This window comes from Protopterus annectens, chromosome 7.part0 (assembly GCF_019279795.1).
Source record: "Protopterus annectens isolate FY-2018-M chromosome 7.part0, PAN1.0, whole genome shotgun sequence".
Lineage (NCBI taxonomy): Eukaryota > Metazoa > Chordata > Ceratodontiformes > Protopteridae > Protopterus > Protopterus annectens.
Genome location: NC_056739.1, coordinates 685,776,183 through 685,790,332, shown reverse-complemented (window position 1 = coordinate 685,790,332; position 14,150 = coordinate 685,776,183).

Genomic DNA, 14,150 nt, shown 5'->3' with positions numbered 1-14,150 from the left:
GGAACATTATGGTGAGTACATAACGTTTTTATCTGAAGTTGTTTTCATTTGGTCTTCAACCTGTGGGACAGAATCCCCCAGCTACCAATGAACTCTGGGAGGTCCTTATGGAAGGATGTTCCAGAGCTCGGCTGAGCCAAAAGATGCCCTGCCCCTGGAAAGAAGGTCCAATTTATAATGGGAGATAAATGTGTGCAATGACACCCAGGTAGCTGCAGAGCGGATATCATCTAAGGAAACCATGGACCAAAAAGCCACAGAAGTAGCAACAGACCTGGTGGAATGCACCCGGACATGCTCTGGTGAAGATAACCCTTTGGCTTGATATGCCAATGAAATAAACTCAGAAATTCATCGAGCAATATTAACCTTAGAGAGAATCTTTCCAAGAAGGGTTTAGAAAAGGAAACAAAAAGTTCATGAGACTTACAAAAGGATTTTGTTCCATGCAAATAGAAATGCAGCTGCCTGGGAACATCAAGCAAGTGCAACTTGTACTCTCCTTTATTATGGAAATTTGGAAAGAAAACTGGGAGACTAATGACCTGGTTAATATTGGACTCTGATGCCACTTTTGGAAGGAATAATGGATTTGTCTGCAGGGATAACCTGTTTTACCCTGTTTATATGAAATACCATATAAGAGGGCTTAATAGAAAAGGCTTGGATCTCTAAAACTCTCTTAGCTAAGGTAATTGCAACCAAAAAATCTGTCTTCCAAGACAGCAACTGCAACTCAACTGTAGCCACTGGTTCAATGGGGGTACCAGAGCTTGCAGCACCAAGGTGAGATCCCAAGGAGGCATTGGGTCCTTAACTGGAGGCCTCAGGAGAAAGTTACCCTTCAAAAAGGCCTTACAAGTTGTGGACGAGGCTAAAGAAGCTGAACTGTGTACCTTTACCATAGGAAAACTAGCTCCATGATTAAAAATATCCACAAAAACTCCAAACTGGCCAGGACTGGAGCAGTAAAAGGTTCCAGATCATGCTGCAAAGCCCAGATTGAGAAACACTTCCACTTACTCGAGTAAACCTTCCTGGTAGAAGATTTGTGAGCCACTACAAATATTTTCTTAATAGAAGAAGACAGCCCGGGAGTCCTAACTATCAAGGGAACTAGAGCAGTCAAGCTGTGAGCTTCAGGCTGGCTAAGTCTGGGTGAGGGATCCCTGAGGGATGAGTAATCAGATCCAGAAGCAGATCTAGCGTCCAAGGAGGATACACTGCATAAGACCACAGAGGGAGGAACCAAACTTGGTGAGGCTAGAAAGGGGCAATGATGATCACTGAGCTCCCCAGCCATCAAGCTTTCTGAATGAACTTGGATATCAGAAGCAGTGAAGGATAGGCATATAGTAGACTGGAGGGCCAAGCATGAACTAGAGCATCTCTGGGGGACTCCCCTGGATAGGGGTTCAGAGTGAAATACTCACTGCACTTCACGTTGGTGTAGTTCCAGTGAGTCATACTAGCAAACCTATCTGGAGGTGTGCCTGTCCTTAAGGAAGATAGAGACTCCTCCAGACTTAGTCTTCTCAACCTCATTTTGGGGTCACAATGTGTGGAATGAGGTATAGTCTGGTAATGCTCTCTGCAGCCCTGAACCAAGTTTGCATGACCTCACAGACATCAGCATCTTCCAGTGCGAGGAGAGCCTCCACTGAGTGCATTTTTAGGTTAAGTCTCCTGGCATTTAGCAGCATGACCTTCAATTTGCTTTTTGACAGATCTTTTACGTTGGAAGATTTGTCTTTGAGACATTGCCTAAAAAAGGCACAATGGGGGAGGCAAGAGCCTTGGCCAGAATCCGGAATACCAGGGGTGACAGGTGGAGACCATCTCTGGCAAAGCATCAAGATCTGTCAACCATGTCATCCCAGGCAGACAGATACCGAATCCCCTTGGAATAACACCAGAAACTAAGCCAATCGTTGAAGTCAATTATTTTTGTTGGTATTGTGGTATCATTCTTGGTAAAGGTAATATGCTGCTTAGGGATATGTTCATACCTGCCTGGGACACATGCTCTGAAAGCTCTATCATATCTCTATATAGTACAGGGAGGCACTCCTGCATGCTATAGCCCCTAGTTTGGTGCATGTGCTCACATCATTAATGCACATGCCTGTACATGACCACTTACACTCAGAGAAGCCTTAGCAGGATGCATTATGTGCCAAAGATGGCAATACATTTCTGATGATGCATTAAAAGGAAAATAATCTTTAAGGACCATCAAGGATCATTGTAATAAATAACATTTAATTATACATGGGACCACATAAGCATATTTTACACCTTTTTATCGTTGCCCACTTTTAGAATAACACACACACACAACACACTGGTGAAATGAGAAAAATGGTTGCAGGAATAGTCATCTTTTATAATGCCTACTAATTTAGTAATAGTTAGTTTTATTTCAAATTTAATTTGTGAGGGGATTCCATTTGGTTGGAACAGGCTTTCTGAAGATTTTTTTCTCTGAATTACAGGGTTGGGCATGGGCCCTGATTTGGTCATAACATCTTATTTAAGCTGCAGATTGGTTCTCTTGTTGGTTCTGATTGCCTCATACTATAAGGTACAAATTTATTGTCCCTACTATGTGGCACTCATTTCTCAGATCTACAACATTGTATTCTGGGTATTTAGCAAACATAATGTTTGTAGATGGCTGAAAACTAGTCTTACTTGTGTTCCTGTGGCATTGAACTACTCCAGGAAAGTTTGCACTTAGAAACAGTTGGTCATGAACTACAACTTCAATCTAAAAAATATAATATTGCTCACTCCTGTAAAAGAATCAATTCACCAAAACATCACATAAATTATACACACCTGGGGACTAACACTGATATTACTAATCTAGGCTCCTTGAGTAAATTAGTCCCTCTCCATTGACCATCATGTTGTCATTGTAGTAAAAAATATCCTTCTAACTGGCTCATTTAGAAAACTGAAGCATGACAGCCTGGTCAAGGGAAGTTTTACTCCCATTTTACTCATCTCTTAGCTGCCACATCATGGAATATAATGTTGTTTTTGGTCTATACATATCAAAACAAATTAATAAATTTGAGGGACCACAGAAATTCCTAACAAAGTCAGGAACTTCATGTCCCTTAGTTGTCTAAACCATTTAGCCACATTTTCCCTGTATTCTGTCTCCTACAGACATCTCCATTGTGAGTTACGTTTACATTTTTATGAAATGAAAGACTCATCCCTCCTTTATCTACTATATCTTCACATAAATGGCTCTTCAAATACCTATACAAAAAAATGCAATCTTTATCAACAAATTACGAGAACATACTGGCATGACTGTTTCTTATCCTGGAGCATATTCTACCTCTGAAATAAACTTCCTCATCGTAACAAGCAAAGGAGTACCTCTTGTTACATTAAAGACTAGCCTGGGCAATTGTATGGGCATTTACAAATTCTCCCTGGGCCTACTATGAGTGTTCTTCCTTAAGGTAGAAGTTAAGTCTTGAGTAAGTCAATACATGTCTTAAGGCTGCTTACTTTTTAATTATGAACTTAACAGGTGCTACTGACTTTGTCTGATGTTCTGTTTTTTTGGCCCTGGTTCTTTCATTTTTTTTGAGAGCTATGGTATTGGGTCATTCAATGTTCTTAAGTCTGCATTTTTTAATGGGCTGGGTATGGTAATAGTAAATTTTAGAGGAGTCTATCTACCACAAACACATACACACATATATACAATGTATATGCTATATGATATTCACTGGCATGCATCTGCTTTGTATTTCCCCAATACAGTTTATGATTGCACATAATTAATGACTGTATAAATCAACACACCTGTCACCTAATAGATGAGACTATGCAATTCAGAAGGCAGAGCAAGTGAGTGACATGCTTCACTGCATTACAAGAAATGCTGTATGGGTAGACAGACTGGTAACTCAGACCAAAAGAATGGATGCCCGATATCTGGTTAAGATTACAGATGCTGTCTGTCAGAATAGCTTTCATACCAACCTACTCCATCCAGTTAATTTTGATTTTATCGTTCTCCACATGCATGCTGCATAGCTAATGTGTTTCATCAAACAGAATGTTTTACTACAAATACATAACATTGCAAACAGACATTTGTCAAAAACTACTGTTTAATATGAGCAGAAGGTCCCAACACCTCTTCTGTGCATACCTCTGCTATTTATTGTAATCAGCTCCTTGTTTACATTGGGTTTACTTTGAATAACCACATTCTTTTTTTAATGAAAGGACAGATAAGTATTTTTTTTTTTTTTTTGTAGTCATAAGGAAACAGTTTGTGAGAACTCTCCACTTTTGTGGTATGGTCTGAAAGCAACTGCTTATTTATATAAACTGTGTTTTTCTTTAGCCATGTGTGTATATTGATGTATCTTAGACACAAGATTTGTAATGCTGCTTTGTCTTTCATGCTATCATTACTTTTTGTTTACTTTACACAACTTCATATGTCCCTGGTGTAGGGGCTCTGTTTTGATTTTTAACAGTTCCAGTATGTAGTACAATTCAATATTTATTTATTTATTTATTGACATTTGTTGACTGGGAAAGTCCTGTAGGCTAGTGTTGTCACCTTACAGCAAGAGGTTCGCCTGTTTGCTTCTCAGCTGGAGCACCTTCTGTGTGGAGTTTGCATGTCCTCCTCGCGATTGAGTGATGTTAAAGACATGCAGGTAGGTGCATGCATGAATGGGTGTTCCTTCTTTGATGCTTGGGCGTCAGGCTGGCAACTTGGCACCATACAAATCCACTGCCAATCATTAGCAGACTGGAGTTCTGCTGTGGTGACCCCTAACCAGGAAAAGCTGAAAGAAAGTTGACTGGGAAAGTCCACTGGGTCAGAAACACATTTTCAGTGGTGGTTGGGGAGAAAAGCTCCACAATGAGTAAAATAACATCAGATTACAGTAGATAGGTAGTTATACAATTTTAGAAATAAATACTTTAAACTCTTTGAAAATAAATACAATTATCAAATCATAGCAAACTTTTTACAAATACTGTAGCACCTTCTATTTAACATAGAGGTGAAGGTAAAGACATTTTGTAGAAAAAAATTAATTATATTTAATTCAATTTAAGAACATTGCATTAAAAACTGAGATGTACATTGGTACCCACTCACTATATTTTGTTTTTTTTTTTGTTCACCAGGGAATGAGTTAAGGAGAAATAGTAGGTGCATTTGTTGTTAGTGATTGGTTATAGCTTTAGATTGGGGGAGTAATAATAAGAAGATTATGGGGGTCTAATATTAAGGGAACAAGGACATGTGGGGTTGGTAAGATAGTAGCTTTTTAGTGAGGATTTAAAAGCATTAAGGGGAATCTAACAAAGTAATAGATCTTGATAGATCATTCCGTAATTTAGCTATGGAATAGGATTATAGGCTTTGTCCTGCTCTATTTTTTTTTTTTTTTTTTTTTTTTTTGGTCTTGATATGATCAGAAGTGTTTGATATGATCAGAATTTATTTGTGGACTGTAGATTTCTACAGGGGATATAGGGTCGAAGGGTTGACAGGAGAGCAGGCTACTCCTCTGGGTTATATACTAACTTGTGAGCCAGAATTAGTTGGGTGTAACTGAGGTTTTCGGAAAATTCATACCAGTTAAGCATTTTCATAGCTTGGCAATGATGGGGTACAGTGTTACAAGCTGGAGGCAAATTTTGCAGTTTTGTAGTAGCAGCATTGTAGTTTATTAAAGAGGGAGGAGTGAAGGTTTGTGAAGATGGGAGCACCATAAAAGAGGGAGGGAAGTAGTAAAGACTTGGCCAGCTTGATTTTTATGGGTCTATCCATGTACTTTTGATGCCTGTAGAGTTTACCAGTTTAAAGTGAGTTCTTTTTATAATGTTAAGAATGTGTTGCTCATCGGAGAGTTTATCATCTATTGTTATACCAAGTAGATTTGCAGAATGAACAACCTGAATTTCTGTTTTATCTTCGGAGTAAATTTTAAAATCTTGCGGGGTTGGTTTGGTGTAGAAAATAAGTAGTTTAGTTTTTTTTTGGTGTTTAGAAGTAATTGAGAGTTATTAAGCCAGGTTATGGATTCAAATGCTTTTTGGATTATTTTTAGGAGGTCTTGAAAGTTGTTGGAGGTGGATATGATTGTGGAGTTGTCCACATATTGGAGGAGTGTGGTTTGAGGGGACACTACATATACATTGTTTATGAAAATATTGAAGAGTAAGGGTCTGAGGATGGACCCTTGGGGTACTCCTATTTTATTTAGCAGATAGGTAGATTGTTTGCTCTGACATTTCACTGATTGTTGTCTGCTGTGTAAATAGTTAGCAAACTAGGACAGCATATGTAGGGAGCAACCTATTTTTGACAGTTGTTGAAGTTTGGTATGTGATGCTGTGTCAAATGCCTTGGATAAGTCCAACTGGACTGCTGAAGTTATTAGAACTGCATCTAAAGCCTTGCACATGGCGTCTGTTAAGGATAGGAGGGCAGTGGTGGCGCCATGGAATGGGTGAAAACTATGTTGTTTTGGGACAAGGAGGTTGATTCTGAGGTGGTTAAGTAGTTGACTATGTATATACTTTTCTAATGTTTTGGAGAGAGGAGAAAGGATAGAGATCAATCTATAGTTAGTAAGATCATTTGTATTACCGTCATTATGGAGTGGAGTTATAATGGAATTTTTTTCAGATTTGTGAGATGGTTCCTTCAGAGATGGATCAGTTTATTAGAATAGTGATGGGGTATGCTATTGTGTCAGCAGTAGTTTTCAAGTATTCAGCGGGGAGGGTGTCAGCAGATAGTCAACAGGGTTTCAGTTTTTTTTAAAAGTATGGATTTCTGGTATTGCTTTAGTGGTAGTTTTATGGGATGCAAGATGATTGGAAGAAGTTTGTATGGTTACTTGCCTGATGTTTGTATTATTGATGGTGCATGGATTTGAATTTGTAAGGGGTTCCAAAATGAGTTTAAGGTGGGAGTTGAAAGTGTGGGCTATATTTTGTGAGGCCATGTCAGGAGATGGAGATGGATTTTGAGTGGTTCCAGACTGAGGAGAGAGGATACAGATTTCTAAAAATTCTTGGGGTTGTTTTTATGAGTGGGTAGTTGCTTTGAGAAATAGTTTTTTTTTTGTCATTGATGACTAGTTTTTTGGCTTGGTTCTTGAGTTGTTTAAAGTTAGATTCATTTGTCAGGGTCTTGTCACTGCGCCAGACTTTCCAGGCTCTATCCCTAGCTAGAAGTAGTAATTTTGTAGGTTTAGTTAAGCATGGATCACAGCTAATTTTGATTCTTTTTGATCATGTAGGGGCAACAGAGTTAAGGGTATCTAGAAAGATTTTGTTGAAATACTTAACAGCTTCATCTAGTTGTAAAGAATGTAGAGGGCTCCAGTTATGGGCTTTTAGAATGGTATTAAATGTTGATAGATTGAACTTAATGAGGTTTCTGGTTGTTTTGTAGATATGGGGGTTGGTACCTGGGTTTAGGTTCTATATGTGAAACAAGGTAAATGATCACTCTGGGAATCAGGGAGGAAGCCTGAGGTAGCTAATTTGTGTGGATGTGATACGAGAATCCAGTCAAAGTTTTTTTCAGGTTATTTTATACTCTGGTGGGGCATGTGATAAGTTGTGTGCATTTGTAGAGATTAATGCTGTTTGTTGGTGAGTTTAATTCTAGGTTTTGCCAATTTATGTTTGTATCGCCTAGTATTATAGTTTCAGAGGATATATTGTGTGTTGTCCAGGAAAGGAAATCTTCAAGGGTGGGGATATTTTGCCCTGGTGGAATATATATGGAAGTGATGCAAATCTATTTATTGTCATTTATTTGTAGTACTGCTATGACTGTTTCCAGATTGTTAAACGATTGTATAGTTTTTAGGAAAGGTGTAATAGTTAATGCGTTGCGATAGACTAGTACTACACCACCAGCTTTCTTTAGAAGCCTGTCTTTTCTTAGTATATTGTAACCTGTTGGGACTCTTTCTATATCTGATATATGTGGTTTGAGCCAGGTCCCGGTGATGGCTATGATGTCTTCGGAGTATTGCTCTAGCCAGATATGAAATTCTGTGAGCTTGTTGCAAATGCTACATATATTTATTCTTCCCAAAAATAGGTTTCTAGTGGAACATGGTGTATTTGGGGTTGTGGTGGGTCTTATGTTAGAAGATAACAGGAGGGAAGGGCCAGGGTTGGGGTGAATATCACCACTTTGAGATAGCGGTGAGTGACATATTATGAGAGTTGGGTAGTACCTTTTGAGATAGAATTTTGGAAGGTTGAGAGAAAACGTTTTTGTTTTGTTGTTAGCAATGGAGAGAACTTTGAGTTTAATGGTGTGTGCATGGTCACAATTGAATAGTGATGATAAGATGTTAGAATAACTATCTTTGTTTTGGTGTGTTGTGGGAAGAGTGGGAGTTTTTAGTTTGAAGGGATGGTTTAAGTCCCGTTTTATGTTACGAGGGGAGGTGAGTTTGGTCAAGGTGAGGAGGAGTCTGCTAAGAAGAATGAAAATCAGAGGAAGTTTTACAGATGTTTGCATTTTGCTTTAGAAATTACTATTAGGATTGTAGGGAAAGGTGAAGTATAAAAGTGATTTGATTGGTTGTTGCACTAGTAGGGAAATAAGAGGGGGGTGTAACTTAGAATGTGCTGGTTGACTTATTGGTTGATGATCTTATGAACTTTGATTAGCTAATTAGTAAGTGGGAGTGACCAGGATAGGTAGAAAGCTAATGAAGGATGTGGACAGTAGGAATGCGGGTAGGGTAGGGGAGCGGAATGAGCCAAAGTGCAGCAATGGCAAACAGGGTGGATTGGCCCTGATTTTACAGATGTGCAAGTTTACAGAAACAATCAGGAAAGGCAGCAGGTACTTTGGACTTACTTGTTTTGCATACATTTGTTACTGAAATAAAATAAACCACTTTTACCAAGGAGTATGTGGGATTTAGAAAGACCAGGATTTAAAAGAGAAAGAGTTTAGTAATAAAAGATAAATGGGCAGGGCTTTCAAATACTCCAACAGCATACTAAGGGAGACTGCTGTTAGGAAGCACAGGATGGGGGCAGCTGATGTCCACAGTGGAGTACTTTAGTTAAAAAAATAGAATTACACAAGGGATAGCAATTAATGTTGTCCAGATGATAAAACATACTTTCTATATCTTTTGAAAACAAAACACTGATCCTGAGGTTGCCGAGTTCAGTTAAAGAGTACTGCAGGATAGCAGTTCCAGATTGGGGGGATCCGGGGGAAAGTAATTTAAAATAGGAAGCCGAGAAGAAACATAAGTAATATTAAAACAATATACTGCATTTGTTAATGAGTAAAAAATGCAGTAGATACAAAGATGACAGAGGAGTAATAAAAACAATATCCAGGTAATCTATACACAGATAATTAAAGCCTCAGTTTGTGATTATGTAACATCTGAGAAAAGTTCTGGCAGCTAACATTTTCAACAGACTAATGCAGTTGCAAATATATCAGTGGGTGTAAATAGAAGATAACTTGTAGAGGACTATGCACATATCATCCAGCACAATACTGTACTAGTTTTAAGTAGAGAAGTGCAACATGCACTGAAACAGATCTAGGAATACTGATACAAATTATACTATGGATATGTCAAGTGGTATATCACACATTCTAAACCAATAGCTGAGAAAAACTACACACTAATGTCTGGGCAAGTTCTTTTAAAAATGCAATAATAACGTGAGCAGCAAAGAAATAATATTCCAACAATAACAATGCTCTGCACCAGTAACAAAGCTTTAACAAGTCTATACTCTAGTAAGTACAGTGTCTGGGCCACTCTAATGCTAAGGCTAGGTAAATAGCTTCAAGAGCACACAGAGGTACTGTGGATACTGTCTCTCTTAAAATATAACATGTCTAGCTTCATTACTCCTTACAAAGGTATAAATCAACATCAATAAATCTTCCAAATGAAAAGAAACAAATAATATGAAAAATAATCTTAGCTATGGGCACTCCACCTGACGAGACAAGCAGCTACACCAAGGGAATTTAAAAATGGCTCCTTTAGCTTAAGAAAGCTTGGTTAAGCTGTAATTGGTCTCCGGGGGAGGGGCAAATGACAGACCAGGAAAATGGTAGGTAGCCAATAGTATGATAAGGGCTAGCCCTGATTTCATAGATTTGCAAGTCTATAGAAACAATTGGGAAAGGCAGTAAGTACTTTGGACTTACTTGTTCTGCATACCAATACCAATATCAATATAAACCATGCACTAATCTCACAATTCCTATTTAATATCTCACTAAACCCATGATTTAGCCTAATGCTATCTTGAACTGACTTTTATAAGAATATTATAAAATATCCCTAATATTTTCTGTATTTTAGATTGTGAGATACATTAGTCTACACTTTTTCCTAGCAGTATAGATGAGTTTATATATTATTCATTTGTACTGCAGCCAGCTGTCATGTACAAAGATTAATGCATCATTCTTGCCTGTTTTATGTAACCACAAATATTTTATGCAGCCACTTGAACTGCCACTACCCTAGGTCATAAATGAAAAGTGTTCAGTGATCTATTTACTTACCTGGTTAGCAAATAAACTAACACACAAATAAAAGAATGTGCACCCCAGCCTGCAGTATTGTTATGAGGCAGACACTTTCATACCGCACATTTTGGTTTTATCTTTGACGATTACTTGCACTGATATTCTTTTCATCTTCTTCAGTTTTGAGTTGTCAGATTATTGATATGTAGTGAGGCAGTGAAGGAATAATGCAGATGCCTTTCTGTGCTCATTATCCTCAGTGCAGTAGAGTCTAAAGAATAATAAATGTCACAAAGACTGAAATCCACCTTTCAGTGTTATTCCTTGCTTGGCAAGCTTTCAAAGTTAGCAGATAAATTAGATTTAGCTGTTCTTTCTCATTGCATTTGATTAAGATACTCTTCATTATGATGCATAAAGCTGCTGTCTCTAAATTCCAGTTGATAGCTTTAAATAGCATTTCTTTAATTGCAATTAAATCTATGTGTGATAATTAGTACAATACCATATAACAGCTGTATCTTGTAACATCAGGGAAAGGATTTTTTAAGAAATATAACAAGAACAAAATGTTTCCTGAAGAATTACCTCTCCAGCCTCTTTTTTGTCAGTTATTCACTGATTTGTTTCCTAATTTAAATCATTTGCATGTATTTTCTTTTCATTCTGAAATGAGGAAACTGATCTTAAAAAAAGTCATTATTGCATGAGCAATCTGGATTATGCTAAGTGAACGTATGGTATATGGATTGCAGAATGAGAGATCATTTGAATGAACAAAGTCATGTCCTACTTTACATAAGAACACATATTAAGGGTGATTGTATCACAATTTTCTTGGAACAAATTACTATGCCACAAATTGTAGATTTGACACAAAAAATTGTATATAAAGAAATTATAGCAAAATGTTATAGTTTATTCCAGAAACACAGAGGAAAAGGCAGCATAGATGGATCAACACTCCATAGCCTTTAGTTTATTTTATTTTTATTTATTTATTTTATTTTACATTTGTTGACCGGGCTAGTCTAACTGGATATATTTCCATTTTCAGTAGAGGCCCGGTGAGAAAAGCTCCACACAAAATACAACAAAATAACAATATTACATGTTAATAAAAAGCTAATTGTTAACAAAAAACTTAACAGACAAGCCACACTAAACTATTATAAACAAAAAATTCAAAGTCAGTTACAGAGCATATTAATTAATAGATAAAGGGTGTAACAATAAAGTAGCAAGGAAAGTAAATAAGAAATTTAGAGTACAGGGGACAAGAAGAAAAGAGGGAGTAACGCAAGAGTTAGAAGAGAGCAGAGGTGGTAGAATAGTCGACAAGTGAGAGACAACAGAGAGGACTGAGAGACGAGAGGGAAAAGAAAGAGAGTAGTAGATCGGAGCATAGAAGGAGTCCAAGGGCAGAGGATAATCTAGGTAGTAGCTTAAGAGATAGGTTAAAGGTCAGAGTAGATGAGATGATAGGATAGAGTGAAGAAAGTTAGTCTGGTGTTCTACAAGAACAAAGCCAGTGATCTTGGAAGTACAGTTTAATTTTATGTTTGAAGAGAGGCAAAGAAGTAATTAGTGTTATATCCCTAGGTAACAGATTCCAAATTCTACCTACAGAATTAGTGAAGAGAGTCGCCAGCTGAGTTGTTGGACTTTATAGATCTGGCCAAGAGTTTACAAGAGGATCGAAGGGAGGTAAGATTGCTGTAAGGGGTTAAAAGTTGAGAGAGTATAGGGTTGTTTTCAGGTTGGTGCAGTATTTTGTGGGCAATAGTGAGTTGTGAGATTACAAGGTAGTTTTGTAGTTCTAGCCAGCCTAAAGGTTTCAAATTATGACAGTGATGGGTTCTGAAGGGGTTGCCTGTGGCAAAGCGGGCAATGTTATTATAGCAAATAGCTAGTTTGTTTAGGTTAGCTTTCTTAAGGTTGGTAAAGATCGGAGATGCATAAAATAAAGTGGATAAGAGATGGGAGTGGGCGATAGTAGCTCCAGTAGTTGGGCTTAGAAAAGCTTTAATACGGTATAAGGATCCTATTTTTCTGTTAACTGATTTGATGGTGTTATTGATGTGTTGATCAAAAGTGAGATTATTATCGATGGTTATTCCTAGCAGTTTAGTTGTAGAGTCAGGGGAGATGACAGTGGCGTTGTTAGACAAGATGGTGAAGTTTAATGGGGAGGTCCGAGACATTGGGGAGAAGAGAAGAAGTTTGTTTTTTTAGCATTAAGAAGGAGATACCGTCTAGTAAACCATGTTTCAACTGTGGTGAAAGTATTTTGAATTAGAGAGATTAGATCTGAGGAGGAAGATGCTGAGCAAATAATGGTAGAGTCGTCAGCGTATTGGATACAGGTAGCTTGAGGGATTACTGTGTGAAGATCATTTATATAGAGGGAGAAAAGAAGAGGACCAAGAAAAGAGCCCCGAGGGACTCCGATGGAAATGGGCAATAATGATGAGATATGGTTATCCCAAAGAACAGCTTGCTGTCTTTTATTCAGATAAGAACTATACCATTTAATGGCAAGGTTATCAAATGAGAGGGATTCAAGGATGTGAATTAAAGAAGAGTGGTTGACCATGTCAAAGGCTTTGGAGAGATCAATGAATAGAGCAGAAGAGAGAAGGTTATTATTGCGGTTACTATTGATAGTATCTACAAAGGAAAGGAGAGCAGTGGTTGTGCTATGATGGGGTCTAAAGCCATGTTGACAATTAGCTATAATGTTGTGTAATAAGAGATACTGAACAAGTTGCTGATGAATACATTTCTCCATAATTTTTGCTAAGGGTGAGAGAAGAGCAATTGGTCTAAAGTTGGAGTAGTCAATAGAGTTACCACCTTTGTGTAGAGGGATAATATGAGAGACTTTCCAGATATCAGGGATAGTTCCCTCTTGGATTGTCCTATTGATGAGTATAGATATTGGGACTGCAATTTCTTTGGCTGCCTTTTGAAGATAAAGAGAAGGGAGTTTGTCAGCAGAGGGGGTACAAGGTTTCAGTTTGTAAATAAGTTTATAGATGAAAGAGGTAGGGATAGGTTGTAGAGTGAAGTTGTGAGAAGAGTCTATTAGATTATTTGGGGGATAGAAGTTGTTGGTGTTCAGTTGTCTAGCAAGAGATTGAATAGTTTCGGAAAAAAAAGAGTTAAAAGCATTTGCGGTTAGGTGAGGGGTGTTTGGGTCAGCATTAAGGGGGGAGGGAGTTTTGGTTGTTCCTGGTGAGAGGAGTCTATTGACTGATGACCAGAATTGTTTAGGTTTATTGAGATGGGTTTCTTGAAGCCTGCAGTAGTATTTTCTTTTGTCGGAGATTATAGCTTTTTTGGTAAGATTCCTAAGCTGGCTGAAGTAAAGAAAGTCAGAGCTGTTTCTATGGTTTCTCCATTTGGCCCAGACCTTATTTCTAGAGAGTATTAGTTTTTTAGTTTCAGGAGAGAGCCATGGGGCTGTATTAGCTTTCATTCTAATGGTACGTTCTGGAGCATGTCTGTCAAGAATGGCAAGGAAAGTTGAGTTAAAGAATAATACTGCGTCTTTAAGTGGAAGTGATTTTAAGGGGTCCCAGTTACA